The 26,671-nt window shown below is 48.4% G+C and overlaps 1 long non-coding RNA gene and 1 pseudogene across 1 annotated transcript; both read left to right on the forward strand.

Moving 5' to 3' along the window:
* Positions 1 to 703: 703 nt before the first annotated feature.
* On the forward strand, positions 704 to 6,392 carry LOC102130058 (gap junction gamma-3 protein pseudogene; annotated as a pseudogene).
* Positions 6,393 to 7,993: 1,601 nt separating this feature from the next.
* LOC123572449 (uncharacterized) lies at positions 7,994 to 22,480 on the forward strand. The gene is made up of 3 exons (XR_006697044.2): positions 7,994 to 8,102; positions 19,933 to 20,134; positions 22,222 to 22,480. It is a non-coding gene; the product is annotated as an uncharacterized lncRNA (long non-coding RNA).
* Positions 22,481 to 26,671: the final 4,191 nt, after the last annotated feature.

Here is a 26,671-nt window from a genome sequence, read left to right on the forward strand (position 1 = left end):
AGGTAAGGGTTTTCAAAGGCAGAGAGGCGGAAGTTACAGGCAAAGTCATAAATCAATACATGGCCCTGTGCAGTGGCTCACGCCTGTAATTCCAACACTTTGGGAGGCCAAGGCAGGTGGATCACCTGAGGTCAGGAGTTCAAGACCAGCCTGGCCAACATGGTGAAACCCCATCTCTACTAAAAATACAAAAAATTAGCCAGGTGTGGTGGCGCACGCCTATAATCCCAGCTACTCAGAAGGCTGAGGCAGGAAAATCGCCTGAAGCCAGGAGGCAGAGGAGGTTGTAGTGAGCGGAGATGGTGACACTCCACTACACCCTCGGCAACACAACAAGACTCTGTCAAAAAAAAAAAAAAAAAAAAAAAACACTGGTAACCTGGTGCAACGGTTCACACCTGCAATCCCAGCACTTTGGGAGGCCGAGGCAGGAGAATTGCTTGAAGTCAGGAGTTTGAGACCAGACTGGGAAACATAGCAAGACTCCGTATCTATAAAAACAGTAAAACTTAGCTGGGCGTGGTGTCATGCACCTGTAGTCCCAGCTACTCAGGAACCTGAGACAGGACAATTGCTTGAGCCCAAGAGTTGGAAGCTGCAGTGAGCTATGATCACACCATTGCACTCCAGCCTGGGGCAACAGAGGTCTTTAAAAACAAAAAATCAATAATGTATAATCACCTTTTTAAAGCTCCCTAACAGGATGTGTAGCAGGTTCCTGCGGCGGCTGCTGGCGGAGAAGAGCTGGCACTCCCCCCGCCCCCCTGGGGGGCGCCTCCTGCTTCCCCAGCTCCTGGGATTCCGCCTTGTGCTGCTGGCTGCCAGTGGGCCTGGAGTCTATGGCGATGAGCAGAGTGAATTTGGGTGTCACACCCAGCAGCCGGGCTGCAAGGCTGCCTGCTTTGATGCCTTCCACCCCCTCTCCCCGCTGCGTTTCTGGGTCTTCCAGGTCATCTTGGTGGCTGTACCCAGCGTCCTCTACATGGGTTTCACTCTGTATCACGTGATCTGGCACTGAGAATTATCAGGAAAGGGGAAGGAGGAGGAGACCCTGATCCAGGGAGGGGAGAGCAGCAGAGATACCCCAGGGGCTGGAAGCCTCACGCTGCTCTGGGCTTACGTGGCTCAGCTAGGAGCTCAGCTGGTCCTGGAGGGGACAGCACCAGGGTTGCAGTACCACCTGTATGGGTTCCAGATGCCCATTTCCTTTGCATGTGGCCAAGAGCCTTGCCCGTATAGATTAACCTGCACCTTTTCCCGCCTCTCGGAGAAGATCATCTTTCTAAAAGCCATTTTTAGAGTCAGTGGGTTCCGTCTCTTGTTCACTCTTTTGGAGATTGTGCTTCTGGGTCTGGGAAGACTGTGTAAGCCCCTGCAGAACTTCCTGGGTGGGGCCTCTTCCTCCAGGCATGCCCTGGCCCTGAGCAGCAAAAGGAACCTCCAGCAGACACTGTGAGCCATCCATCGGCCTGGTCAGCCTTGTTCCATTTCAGAGACCATGTGCCCTACAGCCCCAGTGACTAGGGGTGACATCTCCTGACCTCCCCGACCTGTGGATATGGCCAAGTCGAGGTACCGGTTAACCAAAGGAGCTGAAGGAGTGAAGGACCTGCCATCCCCTAATACACAGGATGGTTATGTTGATTATGTCAAGTTGAAAACTTTGGAGAAATTGCTCTCATAGAAAGCACTAACTGGGCCAGATGCAGTGACTCACGTTTGTAATCCCAGCATTTCGGGAGGCCTAGGCAGGTGGATCGCTTGAGGTCAGGAGTTCAAGACCAGCCTGGCCAACATAGTGAAACCCCGTGTCTACTAAAAGTACACAAACTAGCTGGGCATGGTGGCGGGCATCCGTAATCCCAGCTACCTGAGAGACTGAGGCAGGAGAATTGCTTGAACCTGGGAGGTGGAGGTTGCAAAGAGCCAAGATGGTGCCACTGCACTCCAGCCTCGGTGACTCTGTCTCAAAAAAAAAAAAAATGCTGGTGTTCCTTAGGACTGTGTTGCGGTCCCTCTCTCTCCCCGTCCCACACCCTCACTCTCCCTGGATAACTTTCCCTCTATCTGTAGCTCCAGCCACCACGTCCTTGCAGATCACTTCCCAGTGCAGATCCCCAGTCTGCGCTGCCTCTGAGTTCAGGCTTAAAATCCTGTTGTTCGGCCAGGCGCGGTTGCTCACACTGTAATCCCAGCACTTTGGGAGGTCGAGGCAGGCAGATCACCTGAGGTCAGGTGTTTGAGACGGGTCTGGCCACCATGGTGAAACTCCGTCTCTACTAAAAATACAAAAAAGTACAGGCATGGTGCAGAGCGCTTATAATCCCAACCCCTTAGGAAGCTGAGACAAGAGAATCGCTTGAACCGGGGAGGCAGAGCTTGCAGTGAGCCAAGATCGCACCACTGCACTCCAGCCTGGGTGACAGAGACGCCGGTCAGAAGCCTCCTAGGCTCAGGCACTTGCTCTGGGAGCACTGGGCTTCTCTAGATCCTTGATCATTTAATCTTCATGGGCAGGATCGTAAAACACACTGTGCGGATCAGTGTCAGATTTCCTTCTTAAGCTAATAGAACAGAAAGCAGCTTTCAGGATTCAGGAAAGATTTTTCTGCACAGGCAACTCAGTTGCAGTTGCGTGTTATTGCCACCAGAGGACACTATGATCCGGCTAGCATAATGAAAGGCTCTCCCCCGGATTTAATAACAATCTTAGCAATTTTTTATTCATTTATTTATTTTTCTTGCTCTGTCGCCCAGGCTGGAGTGCAGTGGTGCCATCTCGGCTCACTATAACCCCCGCCTCCCGCCTCCTAGGTTCAAGCGATTCTCCTGCCTCAGTCTCCCAAGTAGCTGGGATTACAGGCGCACACCACTATGCCGGGCTAATTTCTGTATTTTTAGTAGAGACGAGGTTTCAACATGTTGGCCAGGCTGGTGACCTCAGGTGATCCGCCCACTTTGGCCTCCCAAAGTGCTAGGATTACAGGGGTGAGACACAGCGCCTGGCCTTAATCGACTTTTTCTCTCTATAGTTTTGCCTTTTCTGGTCATTCCATCCAGGTTGAATAATACAATACAGGGCCTTCTGTGCAAGGGCAACTGGTTCTATGTTTAGTCCTACTGGATGAGAGATGTTAACTAATATTTATCGATAAGTTGGGGCCTCTCCAACAAGGAGACCAATGAGGCTCTCTCCGTCAAAAGCATCTCAGCTCTGTTTTGGGGCTTTAAGTTGAGTGGGTTTTCTTCAAGCCAGATTTTACATTGTTCCCAGACACACTCACAAGCCCTTGCTAGACCAAAGAAGAAAAAAAAAAAGTTAGGCTGGGCACAGTGGCTCACACCTGTAATCCCAACACTTTGGGAGGCCAAGATGGGTGAATGGCTTGATGCCAGGAGTTCAAGACCAATAGCGAGACTCCATCTCTAAAAATAAAATAAAGTACATATACCAGCAATGATATATAACCAAGAAAATTAAATTAAAAAAACAAGTTAATATTGAAATGTCATGTTCGCCCCCACCCCAAATAAGCACTATAACCTCTTGTTATTCACTTCTCATGCAACCAGTCTTCTGTTCTCTGTGAGTCTTTGGGAAATGAGGAGCATGATCTTCTAGCAGTAAAACACCTTGTAGAGAGTCGCCCTATGATTTTGTTTGTTTATGTGTTTGTTTTGGTTCGGTTTTTTGTTGTTTTGTTTTTGTTTTTGTTTTTGAGATGGAGTCTCACCCTGTTGCCCAGGCTGGACTGTAGTAGCGCAGTCTCGGCTCACTGCAACCTCCACCTCCCTAGTTCAAGCAATTACCCTGTCTCAGCCTCCCGAGTAGCTGGGATTACAGGCACACACCACCATGCCCGGCTATTTTTTTTTTTTTTTTTTTTTTTTGTATTTTCAGTAGAGATGGGGTTTCACCATGTTGGCCAGACTGGTCTCGAACTTCTGACCTCAGGCAATCCGCCTGCCTCAGCCTCCCAAAGTGCTGGAATTACAGGCATGAGCCACCACACCCAGCCTCCATGTTAATCACTCTTTCTGATTTCAAATAACTCATTATCTCCATGAACTTATGAATTTGTTTTTCCTTTTAATCCACAAAATTCTCTAGAGAAGTCTCCTTGTCATCTCTTGGCTGTACTTTCTATCTCACCAGTTATCTTTCTCCAAAGAGCTTCCTCTGCAAAGAAGCTTCATGTATGAAGACCATGTGGGAGTTGAATCAAGACCAAGTTTCACAACCTAAAAGTAGTTCACAAAGCTTCCTTGCCTCTATTCTCTGCAAATCTGTAAACTCTTCAGCTGACCCAATTTCTCTCTTTAGCCTTCAGGTTTTTATTTTTATTTTATTTTATTTTGGGGGGGAGAGTCTAGCTCTGTCACCTAGGCTGGAGTGCAGTGGCACCATCTTGGCTCACTGCAACCTCCCCCTCACAGGTTCAGGCAATTGTCCTGCCTCAGCCTCTGAGTAGCTGGGATTACAGGCATGAGCCACCACGCCCATCTGATTTTTTTGTATTTTTAGTAGAGACAGGGTTTTGCCATGTCGTCAGGCTGGTCTGGAACTCCTTATCTCAAATGATCTGCCTGCCTTTGCCTCCCAAAGTGCTGGGATTACAGGCAGGAGCCATTGCACCGGCTGATTGTATTTTTAATTTTATTGAAGAAGCACTGTACTGTTTTCCACAGAGGAAGGGGGGTGCACCATGTTATGTTCTCACCAGCAATGCACAAAGATTCCAGTTTGTCCACATCCTCACCAAACACCTGCTATTTTGGTTTGTTTTGTTGGTGGTGGTGGGGTTTGTTTGTTTGTTTGTTTGTAGTGCAGGGAGAGTACCCCTAATCCAAATAGCTGAACTCCGAAAGTTACAAAACCAGAACTTGAGGGCCATCATAGCGCTGAGAGAAAATGCTCATTGGAGCATTTCAGACTTAGGATTTTGGGATTAGGGCTGCTCAACCAGTAAAGCAAATATTCCAAAGAAAAAAAAAATCTGAAATCTGAAACATTTCCGGTCCCAAGCATATCAGATAAGGGATATTTAAACTGTAGCCATCCTGACAAGTGTGAGGCGTCTTCTCGGAAGTCTTGCACACTCTATTTTGTCTGCTTTGATCTGTCACGTGTTTCCTACCATTTTGAAAGCATAACGAATTTTATCAGTGTTTATTTCTGATGAGAGGCAGTCCAGGCAGTGCAAAGGGCGCAAACCGTGGTCCCACAAATCCTGGCTTCTGACCCAGGTCGCGGTGAGACCCTGAGCAAGCAAGAACTTGCTCCAGGACTCAAGTTTCCTTGGTCTCTAGGGGAAGCCAGCATGATAATCAGCCATGCCCCAACCCCTCAGCTGAAACTCAGGCCTGGATGCATGGTAAATGGATTTCCTCTTCCCCATGTGAGCCACTGAATTCGCTTCCTTCCTTCCTTCCTCTCTTCCTTCCTTCCTCTCTTCCTTCCTTCTTCTCTTCCTTCCTCTCTTCCTTCCTTCTTTCCTTCCTTCCTTCCTTTTCTTCCTTTCTTCCTTCCCTCTCTCCCGCCCTCCCTCCGTCCTTCCTCCCTCTCTCCTTCCCTCCCTCCTTTCCTTTTTTTTCCTTTTTGAGACGGGTCTCACTGTGTTTCTCAGGCTGGAGTGCAATGATGCAAGCACAGCTCACTGCAGCCTCTGACTCCAGAGGTCAAGTGATCCTTCCACTTAAGCCTCCCGAGTAGCTGAGACTACAGGTGCGCCCCCACGACACCCGGCTCATTTTATTAATTCTTGGTAGAGACCAGGTCTCGCTATGTTGCCCAGGCTGGTCTCGAAATCCTGGCCTCAAGCGATCCACTTTGGCCTCCCAAAGGACTGGGATTACAGGCATGAGTCACCGCGCCCAGGCTTTTCTCCCTTTTGCCTCATTTTGAGGCCCCTGTCGTAGGGTACACGCCCTGGAAGTCGGGGGTCTTCCAGTAAAGGGAACCACCGAGATGCTGGACCTCCGAAGTCCTAGAGAAGGCGCCTTGGCCGCCGACGCCAGCCGCACTTCCGGCCTTTGTGGGCTGCTGGGACGGCGGTCTGCGGCTGTCAGTGCTGTTTGTTCTTGCCAGTGGCTGGGTGTGTGGTCACTTGGGGTTTCCAGCACGAGGCCTCTGTCCCCAGGCACTCAGCGCCGGTCTCGGGCTGTTGCGCCCTGGGCGCCGCCTCTCTACAGCCCCACTTTGCTCCCCGAGCCAGCTGGGAAGACTAAAAGGGTGGGGGCTGGGAGCGGCCCATGGTTAGACCCCTCTTTTCAGGCGTCCTTGGAGCATGCAGGCTGCAGATTTCAGGCCGACCCCGCTCTCATCAAAATCCATGCCGCTGGCCGTGGTAGCTCCTTTCGAAAATGGCCTGGTAGAAAGTCCAGGTTGTTGAACTGGAAAACGCACTCTGCATCTCTTGACTTGAAGTTTTCGTTATTCTCCAATGTGCACTTACCCCCAGTAGAGGGCAAATGAAGATTCGGACAAGAAATTTTGCCTTTCCCAGAATGGCACACTCCAGCAAGGGTGCCAGTACTGACTTGGGTTCTCAGTTTACTCTGAGATAGCTTAAGAGAGAGATGCAGTTGAAAAGCTTGTCAGCAGGGATCAGGGAAGACTTCCACCAAGTGGTGTGTATTCAAAGGAGAGGCAGGAATTGAGTAGGTGGACGACATGCTCCACCATCCAAGAATATTCTAGATGGAGTCCAGGCAAAAGCACAAAGTTCGAAAAGTCAGAAGTGCAGGGGAAGTGGTAAATATTTCGACACCATCCAGATAAATAGTTGTTTGTTTTTTGTTTTTGGGGAGTGGGGACGGTGTCGCTCTGTTGCCCAGGCTGGAGTGCAGTGGCAGGATCTCGGCTCATTGCAACCTCTGCCTCCCGGGTTCAAGCGATTTTCCTGCCTCAGCCTCCCGAGTAGCTGGAATTACAGGCACCTGCCACCATACCCAGCCAATTTTTGTATTTTTAGTAGAGACAGGGTTTCGCCATTTTGGCCAGGCTGGTCTCGAACTCCTGACCTCAGTGATCCTCCCACCTCGGCCTCCCAAATTGCTGGGATTACAGGCGTGAGTCATCGTGCCGGGCCTCATCCTGATACATGTTTATTCTCTGCCAGGGAGTGGTGATTAAGATCTGTGTGACCACAGATTCCTTCTGCTAAAAATAGCCAAGCCCCTTAAAAAATAAAGGTTAAGGCCAAGGCGGGCGGATCACGAGGTCAGGTGATCCAGACCATCCTGGCTAACACGGTGAAACCCCTCCTCTACTAAAAAATACAAAAATTTAGCCGGGTGTGGTGGGCGCCTGTAGTCCCAACTACTCAGAAGGTTGAGGCAGAAGAATGGCGTGAACCCGGGAGGCGGAGCTTGCAGCGAGCCAGGATCGAGCCACTGCACTCCAGCCTGGGCGACTGAACGAGACTCCGTCTCAAAAAATAAATAAATAATTAAAAATAAAGGTTAAAACCTCTGGGTTTGTTTTCTAGAAATAGTATAGCAGAACTGACTGCCACTTACTGACCAGTTTATTTAACCTTTCTGACTTTCAAATCCCTTGTTTCTAGGGGGATAGCAATATTATCTGTAATAGAGAGGAATGGATGAGGTTAATTTGTATAAAGCACCCACCACAGTGTGTATGGCAGGTAGTACTAATACTTCGGAGGTTTATCATTGTTTTTAGTATTAATAATCATTAAAAATGTGATAGTATCCCTTCCCATTATGGAGCCTCCTTCTCTGTACAGTAAGCAATGTGGAAAGAGGAAGAGAAGGAGTAAATTCCAGAAAGTGTTAAAAAGATGTATGCAGAAATGATAGTAACCTATTCAATTCTCACAAAATTTCAATGGGGCTTCATACTCTCTCTTATTATACCCATAAAATATCTTGTAGCATTTTTATCTGAGTGAAAGCAAGCATGATAATGTATATTTTAAAAAATAATTATACTTTGCAAATCACTTTTTTTTTTTTTTTTTGAGACAGAGCCTGGCTCTTTTGCCCAGGCTGCAGTGCAGTGGCGTGATGGTCTCGGCTGACTGCAGCCTCGACCTCCTGGGCTCAAGTCTTGGTCTCCCAAAGTGCTGGGATTACAGGTGTGAGCCACCATGCCCAGCTCTCCCTTTCTTTTGTGTCTTTAGATTTATCTTTGTGGAGAGGGGACCAGTTAGGTTTTTTTTCCTCTGAGCAATTATTAAACCTCTGTTCTTTATGAACTGTATTTTTCTGTTTGAAAGCCCCTGCCTGGCACTCAAAACAAGACCAAAGCTAATAGAGTTGGGCAAACTACTCAAAATTATATATATTTGCAATCAAAACTTCAAGAAAAAGCAGTAACAACCCTCATTAAAGATGTTAGCACTGGCCAGGTGTTGTGGCTCACGCCTGTAGTCCTAACACTTTGGTAGACCAGGGCAGGAGGATGGCTTGAGCCCAAGAGTTCCAGACCAGCCTGGGCAACATGGCAAAACTTCGTCCCTACCAAGAAAATATACAAAAATTTGCTGGGCATAGTGACACATGCCTGTAGTCCCAGCTACTCACGAGACTGAGATGGGAGGTTTGCTTGAGACCAGGAGTTTGAGGCTGCAGTGAACTGTGACCACACCACTGCACTCCAGCCTGGGCAACAGAGGAAGACTCGGTCTTGAAAAAAAAAAAAAAAAAAAGTAGGAGCTTTCCTCAAACATCTTCTCTGTCCATTCACATGTCTGTGTTGTCTGTGTTGTAACTGAATCCCAGGGTTCAGTCACTTGCCATTTGCAGAATCTGACTAACAAGAGCAAAGTATGGTATAAAGTGCCTTTTTTTTTTTTTTTTTTTTTGAAACGGAGTCTTGCTCTGTCACCCAGGCTGGAGTGCAGTGTTGCGATCTCAGCTCACTGCAACCTTTGCCTCCCAGATTGAAGCCATTCTCCTGCTTCAGCCTCCCAAGGAGCTGGGATTACAGGCGCCTGCCACCACACCCGGCTGATTTTTGTATTTTTATTAGAGACAGGGTTTCACCATGTTGGCCAGGCTGGTCTCAAACTCCTGACCTCAGGTGATCCACCCGCCTTGGCCTCCCAGAGTCCTGTGATTTCAGGCACGAGTCACCACACCCAGTCAGTATCTGTAGCTTTTACCCCTGGGTCAGTTTCTCCAGAGGAACACCCTTCCGTCTCCTTCCTGAAAAGTCCAAGCCCAGCCACCACTCTGTACCAACAGAAGTAAGGACTTAACCACTGGATGTGGGAGAAGGAAGGCTAAGGCTGCCCATCCACGGTGGGTCTGAGATCCCACACCCCTCAGGCCAGCAATCAGACCCCACTGACCTGAGGAATACCGGACACATTTAAGGATGTGGATGCTACAGAGAAAACAAGAGGATTAAATAGATATTTATCTCCTGAATGGTGAGACCCTCCCCGATCCTTGCTCAGGTGGCTACTTTTATCTAGAACAGGAGATGGCAAACTTTTTTCTGTAAAGGGCCAGATAGGCCAGGCGCAGTGTCTCACGCCTGTAATCCCAGTACTTTGGGAGGCCAAGGCAGGTGGATCACGAGGTCAAGAGATCAAGACCATTCTGGCCAACATGGTGAAACCCCATCTCTACTAAAATTACAAAAAATTAGCCGGGCCTGGTGGCAGGCACCTGTAATCCCAGCTACTCAGCAGACTGAGGCAGGAGAATCGCTTGAACCCGGGAGGCAGAGGTTGCAGTGAGCCAAGATCGCACCACTGCACTCCAGCCTGGCGACAGAGTGAGACTCCATCTCAAATTTAAAAAGGCCAGATATAATGACTTAGGCCTCTTGGGCCACATGGCCAATGTTGCAGCCACTCAATTCTGCTATTGTAAGTGCAGAAGCAACCATAGACAATATGTAAATGAACAAGTATAGCTGTGTTCCAAAAAACTTTATTTATGGGCGCTGACATTTGAATATCATATAATTTTCATGTCATAAACAATTATTCTTTTAAATTTTTTTCAATATTTAAAGACATAAAATTCTGGCAGGGCACAGTGGCTCACTCCTGTAATCCCAGCACTTTGGGAGGCCAAGGTGGGTGGATCACCTGAGGTCAGGAGAGCTTGAGACCAGCCTGGCTGATAAAGTGAAAACCCGTCTCTAGCAAAAATGCAACAATTAGTCGGGTGTGGTGGTGGGCGCCTGTAATTTCAGCTACTCAGGAGGCTGAAGCAGGAGACTCACTTGAACCTGAGAGGCAGAGGTTGCAGTGAGCCAAGACTGTGTCACCACACACCAGCCTGGGCAACAGAGCAAGACTCCGTCTCAAAAAATAAAAATATAAAAATTAACCTGGCATTGTGGCACACACCTGTAATTCCAGCTACCCAGGAGGCTGAGGTAGGAGGATCACTTGAACCCAGGAGGCAGAGGTTGCAGTGAGCCGAGATCATGCCGCTGCCCTCTACCCCGGGTGACAGAGCAAGACCCCATCTCAAAAAAAAAAATAAAAGACAACTAATTTTTGTCTGTAGGTGTAAGGGTCGCTGGCTCTATCTCCCTCAGGCAGCCTCCAAGATGTACTATGGAAATTTAGACATTTATGAATTGCCTTGCCATGGAAAAGGTAGTAACAGCAGCTCCGAGAGTTCCTGCCAAGCTCTGCCCCGAGTGGAACAAGTTGCTGATTCTTCCTTTCCCTGGATTTTAACCAAGGTGATAAATAAATACAGTGGGAGGAGGTATCTGGGAGAGGTAGAGGCTTTGACTCCAGACCTTGAGCTTATTTTTTTCTTTTTTCTTTTTTTTTTTTTTTTGAGACAGAGTCTCACTCTGTCTCCCAGGCTGGAGTGCAGTGGCACGATCTCGGCTCACTGCAACCTCCGCCTCCCTGGTTCAAGCGATTCTCCTGCTCAGCTTCCCAAGTAGCTGGGATTACAGGTGCACGCCACCACTCCCAGCGAATTTTTGTATTTTTAGTAGAGATGGGGTTTCACTATGTTGGTTACGCTGGTCTCAAACTCCTGACCTCAAGTGATCTGCCTTCCTCAGCCTCCCAATGTGCTGAGATTACAGGCATGAGCCACCGCGCCCAGCTGATCTTGACCTTATCAAAGTCAGAAACTTTGTCCCTGAGCAATAAAAAATAGTTTTTTGTTTTCCTTTTCTTCTTTTTTTTTTTTTTTCACCTTTGGGTTCAAGTGATCCTCCTGCCTCAGCCTCCAAAGTAGCTGGGACTACAGGTGCATGCTACCACACCCGGCTGATATCTTATATTTTGTAGAAACAGGGTCTTGCTGGCCGGGTGCAGTGGCTCATGCCTGTAAACCCAGCACTTTGGGAGGCCGAAGCGGGTGGATCACCTGAGGTCAGGAGTTCCAGACCAGCCTGACCAACATGGCGAAACCTCATCTCTACTAAAAAATAAAAAAATTAGCCGGGTATGGTGGTACATGCCTGCAATCCCAGCTACTTAGGAGACTGAGGCAGGAGAATCGCCTGAACCCAGGAGGTAGGGCTCCAGTGAGCCAAAATTATGTGATTGCACTCCAGCCTGCGAGCAAAACTCTGCCTCAAAAAAAAAAAGAAAAAGAAAAAGAAAAAGCAGGATCTTGCTTTGTTGCCCAGGCTGGTCTTGAACTCCTGGCTCAAGCAATCCTCCCACCTTGACCTCCCAAAATGCTGGGATTACAGGCTTAAGCCACCACGCTGCCCCCACCTTTCTTAGTTGCCGGGGCAGAATGGGGATTTGGAATACAAAAGAGCTGTTGTTCCTGCTACTTACACATGCATATTTTTGAGCAAGTCAGTTCTCCTAGCTAAGCCTTAATGTCTTTATCTCTAAAATGGGGATAATCCACCCTACCTCACTGGGTATTTGTGTAGATTAATAAAATAACACATAAAAAGTTCCTGTCACATCAAGGGTGTTCAAAAAATGGCAGATATTATCATTCTGATTTATCTAGACAAAGAAACTCCGAGACATTAAGGCATCATCCAAAGGACACACAGCTCATGAGGGGTAGGAGCAGGAATACAATTTGTTTTCTTGACTCTCCAGCTAGTATTCTTACTTCTACCCTGTACTACTTGAAGAGGAGGCTTTAGTTCTTTTTATTTTATTTATTTATTTTTTTATTTGAGACGGAGTTTTGCTGTTGTCACCCAGGCTAGAGTGCAATGGCACCATCTCGGCTCACTGCAAACTCCACCTCCAGGGTTCAAGCATTCTCCTGCCTCAGCCTCCCGAGTAGCTGGGATTACAGGTGCACACCAGCATGCCTGGCTAATTTTTGTATTTTTAGCAGAGACAAGGTCTCACCATGTTGGCCAGGCTGGTCTCACCTGACCTCAGGTGATCCACCTACTTCAGCCTCTCAAAGTGCTGGGATTACAGGCGTGAGCCACCCCACCTAGCCTAGTTTGTTGTTGTTGTTGTTGTTGTTGTTTTGGGGGTTTTTTTGTTTTTTTCTGGAGAAGGAATTTCACTCTTATTGCCCAGACTGGAGTGCAATGGCACGATCTCAAATCACTGCAACCTCCGCCTCCCGGCTCAAGTGATTCTCCTGCCTGAACCTCCAGAGTAGCTGGTATTACAGGCACCCACCACCAGGTCCAGCTAATTTTTTGTATTTTTTTAGTAGAGACAGGGTTTCACCATGTAGGTCAGGCTTGTCTCAAACTCCTGACCTCAGGTGATCCACCTGCCTCAGCCTCCCAAAGTGCTGGGATTATAGGCGTGAGCCACCGTGCTCAGCCTCTTTTTTTTTTTTTTTTTTTTAAGCACATTTGAATTGCTAAGGTAAGAAAAGTGTCAGGGCTGTAGGATGTTAGGAAATAAAGGTTCTCCCCTTTTCTTTCTTCTTTTAGAGAGAGAATCTCACTCTGACACCCAGGATGGAGCGCAGTGGCGTGATCACACCTCACTGTAGCCTCCAACTCTTGGCCTTAAGTGATCTTCTTGCTTCGGTCTCCCAAGTAGCTGGGACTATAGGCACATGCCACCATGCTCAGCTAATTTTTGTATTTTTTGTAGACACAGAATCCTCCCACGTTATTCAGGCTGGTCTCAAACTCCTGGCCTCAAGCAATCCTCCCGCCTCAGCCTCCCAAATTGCTGGGATTACAGATGTGAGCCACCATGCCCCACACCAGTTCTCCCCTTTTCCAACACCACCCTCCCTACCACCTTGGTTTCTGCTGCACACAACAGGCCCCCTCCTATCACGGCCAGACTTTGGGCAAAGGTGGCTTTTCTGTACCGCATAGTACAGGAGGTATTGGCAAGCACCGCTCCTGCTCCACCTTCACCCCTCCTCCCCACTCTTTCCCCATCCATCTCCACCCCCAGTCTCACCCCCTCCGGATGCAGGCTCTCTTCGCCTGAGCAGAAGAGCTGCTCTGCCTGGGCAGTTACAAAGATTCTTTGTAATGTGTTTACAGGAGGAGGGGGTGAGAGCGGGGCCTGGCTGTACTGATGGGCCCACCAGCCCTGTTTACATAAGCAGAGAAGGAGCTGAAACAGATGACCCTGTAGCTCAGGGCCCTAGATTAAACACATAACCAAAGTCCAGAGCCCTCTGCCCCAGCTGCCCAGTTTCTAGGCTACACCACACAGAAGCAGCATGGAGGAACCTCTTGACCCAGGGAGGATTGTTGACTCGGCTGGGTGAGATGTTTGCATAGGGAGGGAGCTAGCAGGGCCATCTGGCTGTTCTCCTGCTAAGCGCTGGGCATTTGCAGGTCAGGCACCCTCAGGGTTCCAGGGCCCTTGGGAAGGCAGCCCCAGCCAATACTGTTTCTTCTTTGGGGAAATTTCTAAAACATTGTTATTTTTACATTTTTCGCCCAGTAATTACACCCAGCCCAAATAAACTGTGAAGTTTTATTTTGCAAGGTGGTGAGAAATGCGGTTCTCCGCGTTTAAAACATGGCAATGGCTGGCACCTAAAAGTCCTCTGCAGTTTACAAAGCATTGCCACCTCCACAATGTCATACCATCCTCAGAGTAGCTAAGTGGGTAGCTATTGCCAAAATCATCACTATTTTACAGATGAGGGAGTCGAGACTTAGGTCAGGTCATTTGCACAAACCACACTCTCGACAAGAAGCAGAGGCTAGAGAGTGACTCCAGATTTTACGCCCCTTCTACTCTGACACCTTCCTCTCCATTGGGCTGCAAAATAAGGCGAGAAGAGAGCTTGTTCCAATATATAATCGCCTTGCAGGTGGCCCCCAGGAGAGAGTGTCACATCTCATCTCAGACATGCTGGAAGCCAAAGTGGTCAGCCTCAGGGGGCACTGTTGAGGGCCCTGCGGTCCACCCAAGGACACCACCAGCGGGGCATTCTCTGCACGCCACTCAAAGCCTTACATGGAGAGGCCAGGCGCGGTGGCGCACACCTGTAATCCCAGCACTTTAGGGAGGCTGAGGCGGGTGGATCACCTGAGGTCAGGAGTTCAAGAGCAGCCTGGCCAACATGGCGAAACCCCGTCTCTATTAAAAATATAAAAATTAGCCAAGTGTGGTGGCAGTCACCTGTAATCCCAGCTACTCAGGAGGCTGAGCAGGAGAATCACTTGAACCTGAGGGGCGGATGTTGCAGTGAGCTGAGATCGCCCCATTGCACACCAGCCTGGGTGACAAGAATGAAACTCCGTCTCAAAAAAAAAAAAAAACCACAAGAAAATAAATAAAAAACCTTACATGGGCTGGGCACGGTGGCTCACGCCTGTAATCCCAGCACTTTGGGAGGCCGAGGAGGGTGGATCACAAGGTCAGGAAATCAAGACCATCCTGGCTAACACGGTGAAACCCCATTTCTACTAAAAATACAAAAAATTAGCTAGGCTTGGTGGTGGGCGCCTGTAGTCCCAGCTACTCGGGAGGCTGAGGCAGGAGAATCACTTGAACCCAGGAGGCAGAGCTTGCAGTGAGCGGAGATCACGCCACTGCACTCCAGCCTGGGCGACAGAGCAAGACTCTGTCTCAAAAAAAAAAAAAAAAAAAAAATTTACATGGAGAGATTGAGCCCCTAACTGTGTGAAACTACATGAAACATACACAGAGCATCCAACCACTAGCTGAAATCATGGAGACAAGAAAGGGAACATGTTTAGAATCACAGAAAATTTCCTCCAAGTTTGTTTCCTCTTGTCTCCTCTTGGGCTTTGTCTCCCCACATTCAAACCTGCACAATTTACCTGAAGCCATTACCTGAGTCCAAGTTAGTGCTCCATCTACTTTCTCCCCGTTCTTTATCCTCCCTTTTACAACCCAAAACACCAAACCTACCTGAAAGGCATCATCATTCCATCTTCTTTGCCACCTTTGTCTCTGCCTTTTTGGTTGTTGTTTTGTTTTGTTTTGAGACAGGGTCTCACTCTGTGGCCCAGGCTGGAGTGCAGTGGCACGATCATGTCTCACTACAGCCTCAATCTACTGGGCTCAAGTGATCCTCCCACCTCAGCCTCCTGAGTAGCTAGGACCACAGGCACGCACCACCACACCTGGCTAATTTTTTAAATTTTTCGTAGAGACAAGGCCTCAGTATGTTACCCAGGCTGGTCTCGAACTCCTGGTCTCAATGATCCTCTCACACTGGCCTCCCAAAGTGCTGGGATTACAGGTGTGAGCCACCACACCCGGCCTGTCTCTGTCTCTTAACCCCAACTCTATTGCACCATCCATATAGCTTTGCTCAGTTTCACTGATTAGAACTTCTCTGCCACCCAAAGTTCCCAGCTCTGCTCCCATCACCCTTAGTCTAGCCCCAGCATCTGGCTCAGCCACCAGGTCCTCCTGGGCTTTTCTTTCTTGTCACTGTCAAATCCGGGTTTCCCTGCCTTCTCCTCAATTTATGTATTTATTATATATATACACACACACGTGTGTGTGTGTGTGTGTGTGTGTATATATATATATATATATTTTTTTTTTTTTTTTTTTTTGAGACAGAGTCTCATTCTGTCGCCAGGCTGGAGTGCAGTGGCGTGATCTCAGCTCACTGCAACCTCTGCCTCCCAGATTCAAGTGATTCTCCTGCCTCAGCCTCCCGAGTAGCTGGGACTATAGGCACGCGCCACCGCGCCCTGCTAATTTTTGTATTTTTAGTAGAGACAGGGTTTCACCATGTTGGCCAGGATGATCTCAATCTCTTCACCTCATAATCTGCCCCCTGCCCTAGCTTCTCAAAGTGCTGGGATTACAGGCATGAGCCACCACGCCTGGCATTTTTTTTTTTTTTTTAGACAGAGTTTTTGCTCTTGTTGCCCAAGCTGGAGCAACCTCCACCTCCTGGGTTCAAGTGACCCTTCTGCCTCAGCCTCCCAAGTAACTGGGGCTACAGGCCCGTGCCACCACAGCTGGCTAATTTTTTAAATGTGATTAGTAGAGATGGGATTTCATCATGTTAACCAGCCTGGTCTTGAACTCCTGACCTCAAGTGATCCGCCCGCCTCAGCCTCCCAAAGTCTGGGATTACAGGCGTGGGCCACTGCGCCCAGCCTGTATTTATTTATTTATTTTGAGACAGAGTCTCACTCTGTCACCCAGGCTAAAGTGCAGTGGCACAATCTCTCCTCCTCCCTAGTTCAAGTGATTCTTGTGCCTCAGACTCCCAAGTAGCTGAAATTACAGGCATGTACCAGCACGCCTGGCTTTTTTTTTTTTTTTTTTTTTTTTTTGTATTTTAGTGGAGACAGAGACGGGGTTTCGCCATGTTGGCCAGGCTGGTCTCGAACTCCTGAACTCAAGCGATCCACCTGCCTCAGCCTCTCAAAATGCTGGGATCACAGGTGTGAGCCACCATGCCCGGCCCCAAGCCCAATTTATTCTTTAGTGATGACCTTTCTGTAACAACTGTGTGCTTGTGTTTTGCAGCTTTTAAAATAGTTTTACACACATGTATATAGAGGTACCTTCATATAGAGTCTCGTTTACAAGTTAACTTCGCCTTCCCATAGGATCTGTGTGCATTTCCTGCCTTAACCGCTAAACGGGACTGTTTTGTTTTTTCTGTCTTCATCTTCAATGTGCCTGGATTCTTCCTGCTATCATGCTTTTAACCAACCTACATTCAGACCTTTCATTACCTTCCTGATAAAGTGTTATTTGTAAGTTTTCAGTATTCTTTCTACTTTGAAGCCCTAACTTCTCTTCCCCCCACCCAAACATTTTAAGTAGCCCTCTCCTTTATCCTTCTTTATTCTCTTTTTTTTTTTTTTTTTTTGAGACGGAGTCTTGCTCTGTCGCCCAGGCCGAGTGCAGTGGCCCGATCTCGGCTCACTGCACTCCAGTGAGCTCACAAGCTCCGCCTCCCGGGTTCACGCCATTCTCCTGCCTCAGTCTCCAGAGTAGCTGGGACTACAGGCGCCAGCCACCTTGCCTGGCTAATTTTTTTTGTTTTTTTAGTACAGACAGGGTTTCACCGTGTTAGCCAGGATGGTCTCGATCTCCTGACCTTGTGATCCACTGGCCTGGGCCTCCGGAAGTGCTGGGATTACAGGCTTGAGCCACTGCGCCCGGCCCCATATCCTTCTTTATTCTCTCTCTACAGTCACTGCTTTTTTGTTTTTGTTTTTGTTTGTTTGTTTGTTTGTTTGTTTTTGAGATGGAGTCTCACTGTGTTGCCCAAGCTGGTGTCAAACTCCTGGGCTCAAGCCATCCTCCCACCTCAGCCTCCCGAGTAGCTCGGATTATAGACATGAACAACCACACTGGCTCTCTTCTCTCTCTACATTCAGTACCACCACGGATTGGTTTTTGCCTTTTTTTTTTTTTTTTTTGGGTGGGGGGGGTTGTTTTGGGTTTTTTTTGAGACAGAGTCTCTCTCTGTTGCCCAGGCTGGAGTACAGTGTACAGTGGCACGATCTTGGCTCACTGCAACGTCTGCCTCCTGGGCTTAACCGATTCTCATTCCTCCGCCTCCGGAGTGGCTGGGAATAAAGGCATGCACCACCACACCCGGCTGATTTTTATATTTTTAGTAGAGATGGGGTTTCACCATGTTGGCCAGGCTGGTCTCAAACTCCTGGCCTCAAGTGATCAACCTGCCTCAACCTCCCAAAGTGCTGGGATAACAGGCATGAGACACGCACCTGATCCACCATAGATCATTAAAATCAGACCGTGACTCCTGGAACCAGATGCTGGAAGGATCATGTTGCAGGTAAATGACAGCTTACTTTCTGGCCACCGCCCTGGGCTGCCTGGATATGTTTGCACATCCACCCTGCGCTGCCTTATGCCATATGCCCCTTGGAGCAATGACAGTTCTTTTCCTTTATAAACTATTCAGATGTTTAGAGGAAGTTTCAAGTTGATCCAACTGCTGTCCAGATTCCAGCCCAACTCTGAGATGTGTCCCCACACTGTGTGTTCTCTGTCCTCTTACATTTGTCCTGTACCAATGGCAAAACTGGGGAGGCCCTTCTAGAAATGACCCAGTTTGCATGTGATGGAAACCCCAGGGATCACAGAAGCTTGAGCATTGCATCCTAAATGGAATCCCAGGATTTCAGAGAGTCATGCAAAATCTATAGAGTGTGGCTTTTTTTTTTTTTTTTTTTTTTTTTTTTTTTTGAGAGAGAGTTTTTGCTCTTGTTGCCCAGGCTGGAGTGCAGTGGTGCTATCTCAGCTCACTGCAACCTCCACCTCCCAGGTTCTCCTGCCTCAGCCTCCTGGGTAGCTGGGACTACAGGTGCATGCCACCACACCATGCTAATTTTTTTTATATTTAGTAGAGACGGGGTTTCACCATGTTAGCCAGGACGGTCTCTATCTCCTGACCTCGTGATCCGCCCGCCTCAGCCTCCCAAGGTGCTGGGATTACAAGCATGAGCCACCGTGCCCGGCCTCATAAGTCAGGTTTATAAGCATAGGGTAATGAGAGTGATTGGCTCTTGAAATGAGGTGATGCCAGGAGGTGTGATCTGACTGCGTCCTGTCTTGGGATGATGCCAGCACTCAATCTGATTGGATCCTGGATCCTGCCATGTGATGTTCACTTCTTAATTCAGTCCCCTCTTCAGTTCGAGCACTTAGGTTCCGCCGTGTGGTTGCATGCTTGATTCATCTGGACATGCTCAGGTTACCTAACTTTCACCTAGGGGTCCGTGGCAACTGAAAAACAAATCACAATTTTGTTACGTAAAAGTCGAATCAGATTGATCTGATGCATTTACACTTTGTGTACTGTAGACAGAGGATGCCCTCTTATTGGCCCTGATGAAAAGTAGGCGAGTCCCAAAATGGGGCTTAGCCCACAAGGTTTCTTGGCTTTGCCCAGGAAAAAAATCCAAGGGCAAGCCAGAGGGGGAAGAAAATTGCTTTATGGAAGAGGCAGTGTTACAGCGTTGGGGGTGTTATAGCTCCGTGACTGCTCCTGCAGAGCAGGGAATAGTATCTCAGGACAGTTTTGCAGTCATATTTATACCTACTTTTGTTTTTGTTTTTGAGACTGTCACTCTGTCGCCCAGGCTGGAGTGCAGTGGCACCATCTCCACTCACTGCAACCTCCGCCCCCCAGGTTCAAGCAATTTTCCTGCCTCAGCCCCACTAGTAGCTGGGATTACAGGTGCACACCATCACACCCATCTAAGTTTTTGTATTTTTTTAGTAGAGACGAGCTTTTGCCATGTTGGCCAGGCTGGTCTCAAACTCCTGACCTCAACTGATCCACCTATCTCGGCCTCCCAAAGTGCTGGGATTACAGGTGGGAGCCACCACACCTGGCCTATCTACTTTTAATTTCACGTAGATTAAGGAGCAGTTAGTGCAGAAATTACTAGGGAAGGGGTAGGAACTTCTAGGTTGTCAGCTCATTGTCATGGAAAGGGGTGGTAACTCCCGGGTGTTGCCATTGCAATGGTAAACTGACATGGCACACTGGTGGGCATGTCTTATGGAAAGCCACTTCTACCCTGGCCCCATTTTAGCTAATTCTCAATTTGGTCCAGCGTCCAAGCCCCACCTGCAGAGTCAAGTCCCTCCTCCCACCTCAGCACTGCCGGAAAAGAGCTTCAGGATGGAGCCACACATGCCACTCAAGCCCAAGGGTCCGTCAACAGCCCAGAGCCCTAAATTCATCTGTGTCCAACATCAGGTTCGGCGACTGCTGATTCACATGAATCAACTCCATCATGCAAGCCTCATGACAACCCAATGAGGTAGGTGTTGTTTGAATCCTCATTTTACACACAGAGAAACTGAGGCTCCAAAAGTTCAAGTAACTAGACCAAGAGTACATGGTACAGACAAGATGAGAACCAAGGCCATCTGAGTCCTGCACCCCTCTACTATACACCATAGCTAGGAAGGATATGGCTTGGGCTGACTTGGGAATGAGGCCACAAGGCTGGTGGTGGGGGGGTGGTTTCTTTTGATTTTATTTGATTAGGCACGAAGGTTCTCATAAACATCCTTATTCAGATGCAGGTGCTTTTGCAGTCGTGTGACTGGACATGGGCTAGGACTCTGTTGTCCATGGCTGGAGTCCAAAGCTGAGAACAAAGAAGGAAAAACTTCAGGAGGACACTCCCGGCCCACAGCACGGCACATCAAAGATCCCAGATGCCACCTACGTGACAGGCAGAAATGCTTGCGTGCTTTGCTTGCTCAGCCAGTTTCTCTGCTCCTTAAGTCTGGATGAAAGCAGCAAGAAGGAGAGACAGGACTTTGTAGAAGTCAAATGCCTTCTGCCTATTGGTGGGGGCTTCCCTCTCCTCCTCCATGACTGGTTCCCTCACCCCTCACCATGAAGACAAGTGAGAATGTCTTCAAAACCTAGGGACAGAGGCTGGGTGCGGTGGCTCTCGTCTGTAATCCCAGCACTTTGGGAGGCCAAGGTGGGCAGACCACTTGAGGCCAGGAGTTCAAGACCAGCCTGGCCAACATGGTGAAACCCCATATCTACTGAAAATACAAAAAATTAGCTGGGCGTGGTGGTGGGCACCTGTAATCCCAGCTACTGGGGAGGCTGAGGCAGGAGAATCGTTTGAACCGGGAAGCAGAGGTTGGAGTGAGCTGAGATTGCACTACTGCACTCCAGCCTGCACAACAGAGGGAGACTCCATCTTAAAAAAAAAAAAAAAAAAAAAAAAAAAAAGACCTGGGGCAAGGTGGGCAGGAGTCCCAGTCACTGGGAAGACCCCATATCTACAAAAAACCTCATCCTTGACTGGGCATAGTGGCTCACACCTGTAATCCCAGAACTTTGGGAGGCCGAGGCAGGCAAATCACAAGGTCAGGAGATCAAGACCATCCTGGCCAACATGGTGAAACCCTATCTCTACTAAAAATACAAAAATCAGCTAGGTGTGGTGGCACGCACCTGTAGTCCCAGCTACTCAGGAGGCTGAAGCAAGAGAATCACTTGAACCTGGGAGGCAGAGATTGCAGTGAGCCGAGATCACGCCATTGCACGCCAGCCTGGCGACAGAGCGAGACTCCGGAAAAAATGAAATAAATAAATAAACTCAACCTCTAGTTGAGCATTTTTTAAAATAGGAGACTCTCCCGCCTAGGCAGGTGGTGGGTGATTCAACAATCCACTCAGAGGGGAAGGTGGCCAGGGAGGGGCAGTGGCACCGGAGGAGGTCCACGTTCCAGCCATTTGAGTGGCCAAAGGTGCCTGAGTTTCTCACAGATCAAATGGACCCAGAAGCAGGGAACTGGGCTTGAGCGGTCCAGCTGGTGCCCCCACCCAAGAATCCCCACAAAAGGAGGTTGTGCAGTGCCCTGCTAGGGGCAGAAGGCAGATCGACCGGGACAGGGGACTGAGTAGTAAGCAGGCCCCCAAGGCCCCCTGAGGGTTTCATCCCTGAACTCCACAAGCCAACGTTTGTGTGGCTGACACACAGTAGCAGTAAGACTGTGTTTTCCAAAAGTGACCATGGCAGTGTTTTTGGTCTCACATGCAATTCCAGAACCACACCACTTCCTATCAAAAGGTGGCATCTGGCCGGGCACCGTGGCTCATGCCTGTAATCCCAGCACTTTAGGGAGGCCAAGGTGGGTGAATCACCTGAGGTCAGGAGTTCGAGACCAACCTGGCCAACATGGCTGTCCCTGCCTTCACTCCCTCCCTCCCTTTCTTTTCTTCTTTCCCTCCCTCCCTCCCTTCCTTCCTTCCTTCCTTTCCTTCCTCCCTCCCTCTTCCTTCCTTCCTTCCTTCCTTCCTTCCTTCCTTCCTTCCTTCCTTCTTTCCTTCCTTCCCTTTCTCCTCTCTCGCTGGATACTTGTCCTTGGATCCCAGCCACCATCCTGTGAGGAAGCCCAGACCACATGAAGAGACCACTTGCACGTGTTTGGATCCACAGCCCCAGCTAAGATCTCAGCTGACAGCCAGACCAATCACCAATCTTAGGAGCTGGAGAGCCTTCAGGTGGTCCAACCTTCGAGGCCCCCCAGAGGAGCTGGGTGGAGCATAGATGAGCCATCCATGCGGATCCCTTCGCCAAATGGAAGATTTAGGAGCAAAATAAACAATGTTTTCATTGCTTTCACCCACAAAATTGTTGAATAATTTGTTTTGCAGCTTAAGTAGCTGGAACACTGTGTTACCGAGGGAAGAATAACAACCAACAGAGAGAACAGACTCATAGCCAGATAAGAAAGAGATTTTTGACCCTTTCCCTGTCCGTCCACTTTGCTCAACACAACAGAGAAGCCACAGCTTCCAACAGGAAAATAGAGGGGGAAAGTGTCTCCGAGAGTCAGATCACTCACTCCTGCCACCACAGGGAGAGGGAAGGAGAGGAGGAAAAGCACAGATCACAGTACCCTTCCCACAGCAGGTTCGCCAGCACAGCCCTAGCCGACAGTAAAGAAGAAAACTCAGGCCGGGCATGGTGACTCATGCCTGTAATCCCAGCACTTTGGGAGTCCGAGGCGGGTGGATCACTGGAGGTCAGGAGTTCGACACCAGCCTGGCTAACATGGCGAAATCCCGTCTCTACTAAAATTACAAAAACTAGCCAGGCGTGGTGGCACACACCTGTAATCCCAGCTACTTGGGAGGCTGAGGCAGGAGAATCGCTTGAACCTGGAAGGCAGAGGTTGCAGTGAGCCGAGATCATGCCATTGCATTCCAGCCTAGGCAACAAAAGCAAAAACTCTGTCTCAAAAAAAAAAAAAAAAAAAAAAAAGAAGAAGAAGAAGAAAACTCAGCAAAATGGGACCTTGGGAATCAGATATAAGACTTGGGTTTTATTTTTTTATTTTTTTATTTTTAGACAGAGTTTCGCTCCTATTGCCCAGGCTGGAGTGCAATGGTGCAATCTTGGCTCACTGCAACCTCCGCCTCCCGGGTTCAAGTGATTATCCTACTACAGCCTCCTGAGTAGCTGGGATTACAGGCATGTGCCACCACGCCCGGCTAATTTTGTATTTTTAGTAGAGATGGGATTTCTCCTTGTTGGTCAGGCTGGTCCTGAACTCCTGACCTCAGGTGATCCGCCCGCCTCAGCCTCCCAAAGTGCTGGGATTATAGGTGTGAGCCACCATGCCTGGCCTAAGACTTGGGTTTGAAACTGGGCAGAATCTTAACTAATAGTAGCTAGGAAATATGGAATGTTCTCCAGGTGTCATTTAAAAATCCATTACCTGGCGGGGCTCAATGGCTCACACCTGTAATCCCAGCACTTTGGGAGGCCGAGGCAGGTCGATCACCAATCTGAGGTCGGGAGTTCGAGACCAGCCTGACCAACATGGGGAAACCCCGTCTCTACTAAAAATACAAAAAAATTAGCCGGGAATGGTGGTGGGCGTTTGTCATCCCAGCTACTCAGGAGGCTGAGGCAGGAGAATTGCCTGAACCGGGAGGTGGAGGTTGCAGTGAGCTGAGATTGCATCATTGCACTCCAGCCTGGGTGACAAGAGTGAAATTCCGTCTCAAAAAAAAATGCATTACCCAGGGAAATGGGAGATTCAACAATACAGAGGGGAGCAATCATGGGTGAAAAATAAAAAACTATTTCATGTATGAGCATCTCTGAATTGAGACTGCCCAATAAAGTGATTATATTTGTCATGTAATCAGATTTATTCCTACCCAACAACTAAGTATGGGCACCATGCTTAGGGGCAGTGGGAATGTTTACTTCAAAAGGTAGAGTACATAAGATCTGGCTGAAGGAGTGGGAGTTTGTGTTCTCTGTTCACCTGGATCTCCAAGCTATGTACATTCAGAGATTGTCAGCCAGGCACAGTGCCTCTCACCTGTAATCTCAGCACATTGGGAGGTTGAGATGGGAGGATTGCTTGAGCCTAGGAGTTCAAGATTAGCCTGGGCAACATAGCGAGACCCCGTATCTACAGAAAATTTTAAAATTAGCCAAGTGTAGTGGCGCATGGCTGTAGTCCCTGCTACTCAGGAGGCTGAGGCAGAAGGATCACTTGAGTCCAAAAGTTCAAGGCTGCAGTGAGCTGTGACCACTGCACTCCAGCCTGGGAGACAGAGTAAGACCCTGTCTCAAATATATATATATATATATATCTGGAGAGAGAGAGAGAGTCAATATCCCTTCTTTCCTGAATCTTCTCTCTATTGTTTTTTTTTTTTAAGACAGAGTCCTGCTCTGTTACCCAGACTGGAGTACAGTGGCATAATCTCAGCTCACTGCAGCCTCCACCTCCTGGGTTCAAGTGATTCTCCTGTCTCAGTCTCTCGAGTACCTGGGGTTACAGGTGCACACCACCATGCCCAGCTAATTTTTTGTATTTGTAGTAGAGATGGAACTTCAGTATGTTGGCCAGGCTGGTCTTGACCTCTTGAACTCTGGTGACCTCCCGAACTCGGCCTCCCAAAGTGCTGGGATTATAGACGTGAGCCACCACATCCAATCTGAATCTTCTCTCTTATTGATATTTTAATTTTTTTTTTTTTTTTTTTTTTTTTTTTTGAGACGGAGTCTTGCTCTGTCACCCAGGCTGGAGAGCAGTGGCGCAATCTTGGCTCACTGCAAGCTCCGCCTCTCAGGTTCACGCCATTCTCCTGCCTCAGCCTCCTGAGTAGCTGGGACTACAGGCACCCACCACCACGCCCAGCCTATATATATATATATATATATATATATTTTTTTTTTTTTTTTTTTTTTTTTTTTTTTGTATTTTTAGTAGAGACGGGGTTTCACCGTGTTAGCCAGGATGGTCTCGATCTCCTGACCTCGTGGTCTGCCCACCTCGGCCTCCCAAAGTGCAGGGATTACAGGCGTGAGCCACCGCGCCCGGCAATATATTTTTAAATTCTTATTAGGCAACACTGAAATGTCCATGAAGATGGTTCACCTATGGGAATGAAAATTACAAGCTATTGTCTTTTGAGGATAAATGGAACATATTCCTTAGTTTCCTACAAAGGGCCCTTGTCTCTTCCTGTGAGACTTTTTCAAATACATATTTTGGACATTTCTCTTTCATTATCAGACTGTGGCAAGGAGGAAATTGCATGCAGAAATAACTCTCTAGGATGAGCAGAGCCTGCTCTATCCCTTTCCAAGCCTTCTGTGACCTCCCAACTGGAAGTGATAGCAGCAGCACCCCACCTGGAGTGGCCACTGCCATGATGCTGGCTGCAATGGGGGAGCCACAGCTGGGACCACAGCACTCCACGGAGCTGGAGGGAGCTGGGAACACATGGCGCCCCCACTCCTTCCAAGTTGGAGGGACAGGAGACCCTCCCTCCCAGGAGTAGCTGCAGCAACCCAGTCACAGCCGCAAACCCGGGCTCCCCTTCAGCAGTGACTCCACCAGCTTTCACAACACGGAAGTCAAACTTAGGCACCCTAGTTTCTAGGGTGCCCTTCAGGAACTTTTATTCGTTCAGGGCAGCCAGCCAATTTTTAAGCGTAGTGTCTCTTTGTAATCATAAATCATTATGTTTCATTAATCTTTCAACACTTTCGTCTTTGAGTTCTTTCGAAATTCTTGGGTGGATACCACTTGATCTTGTCAGCTGAGCTTGTTTGCTGACAGGTCTAGAACCTTGGGGTTACCAATGTTATTGCCTACATTCCCTCTGACTATCTGTGGGACCAATAACCTCATTTCTTGGAATCCATCCTTAGGAAGTAATCAAAGATGTTGAGGCCAGGTGCGGAGGCTCACACCTGTAATCCCAGCACTTTGAAAGGCCAAGGTAGGCGGATCACTTGAGGCCAAGAGTTCGAGACCAGCGCGGCCAACATGATAAAACCCCATCTCTACTAAAAATACAAAAATTAGCCAGGCATGGTGAGTGCACACCTGTAATCCCAGCTACTTGGGAGGCTGAGGCATGAGAATCGCTTAAGCCCAGAAAATGGAAGTTGCAGTGAGCCGAGATCACGCCATTGCACTCCAACATGGCAACTGAGGGAAACTCTCTCTCAAAAAAAAAAAAAGAAAGAAAAGAGGCCAGGTGCAGTGGCTTACACCTGTAATCTTAGCACTTTGGGAGGCTGAGGCTGGTGGATCACTTGCCGCCTCTGCCACCCCTGAGACAGCACGAACAACCCTTCCTCTTCCTCCTCAGCTTACTCAATGTGAAGATGGTGAGGATGAAGACCTTGATGATGATCTATTTCCACTTAATGAATAGTAAATATATTTTCTCTTCCTTAAAAAACAGTGTTCACATAATATGAATGTAGCAGATACTTCCAAGATACCAACCTCCTCTTCAATACAACTACGACTATGGCTTTGAACAGTGTTTAAAATAATAT

The sequence above is a fragment of the Macaca fascicularis genome, chromosome 3 (assembly GCF_037993035.2).
Source record: "Macaca fascicularis isolate 582-1 chromosome 3, T2T-MFA8v1.1".
NCBI classification, from domain to species: Eukaryota; Metazoa; Chordata; class Mammalia; order Primates; family Cercopithecidae; genus Macaca; species Macaca fascicularis.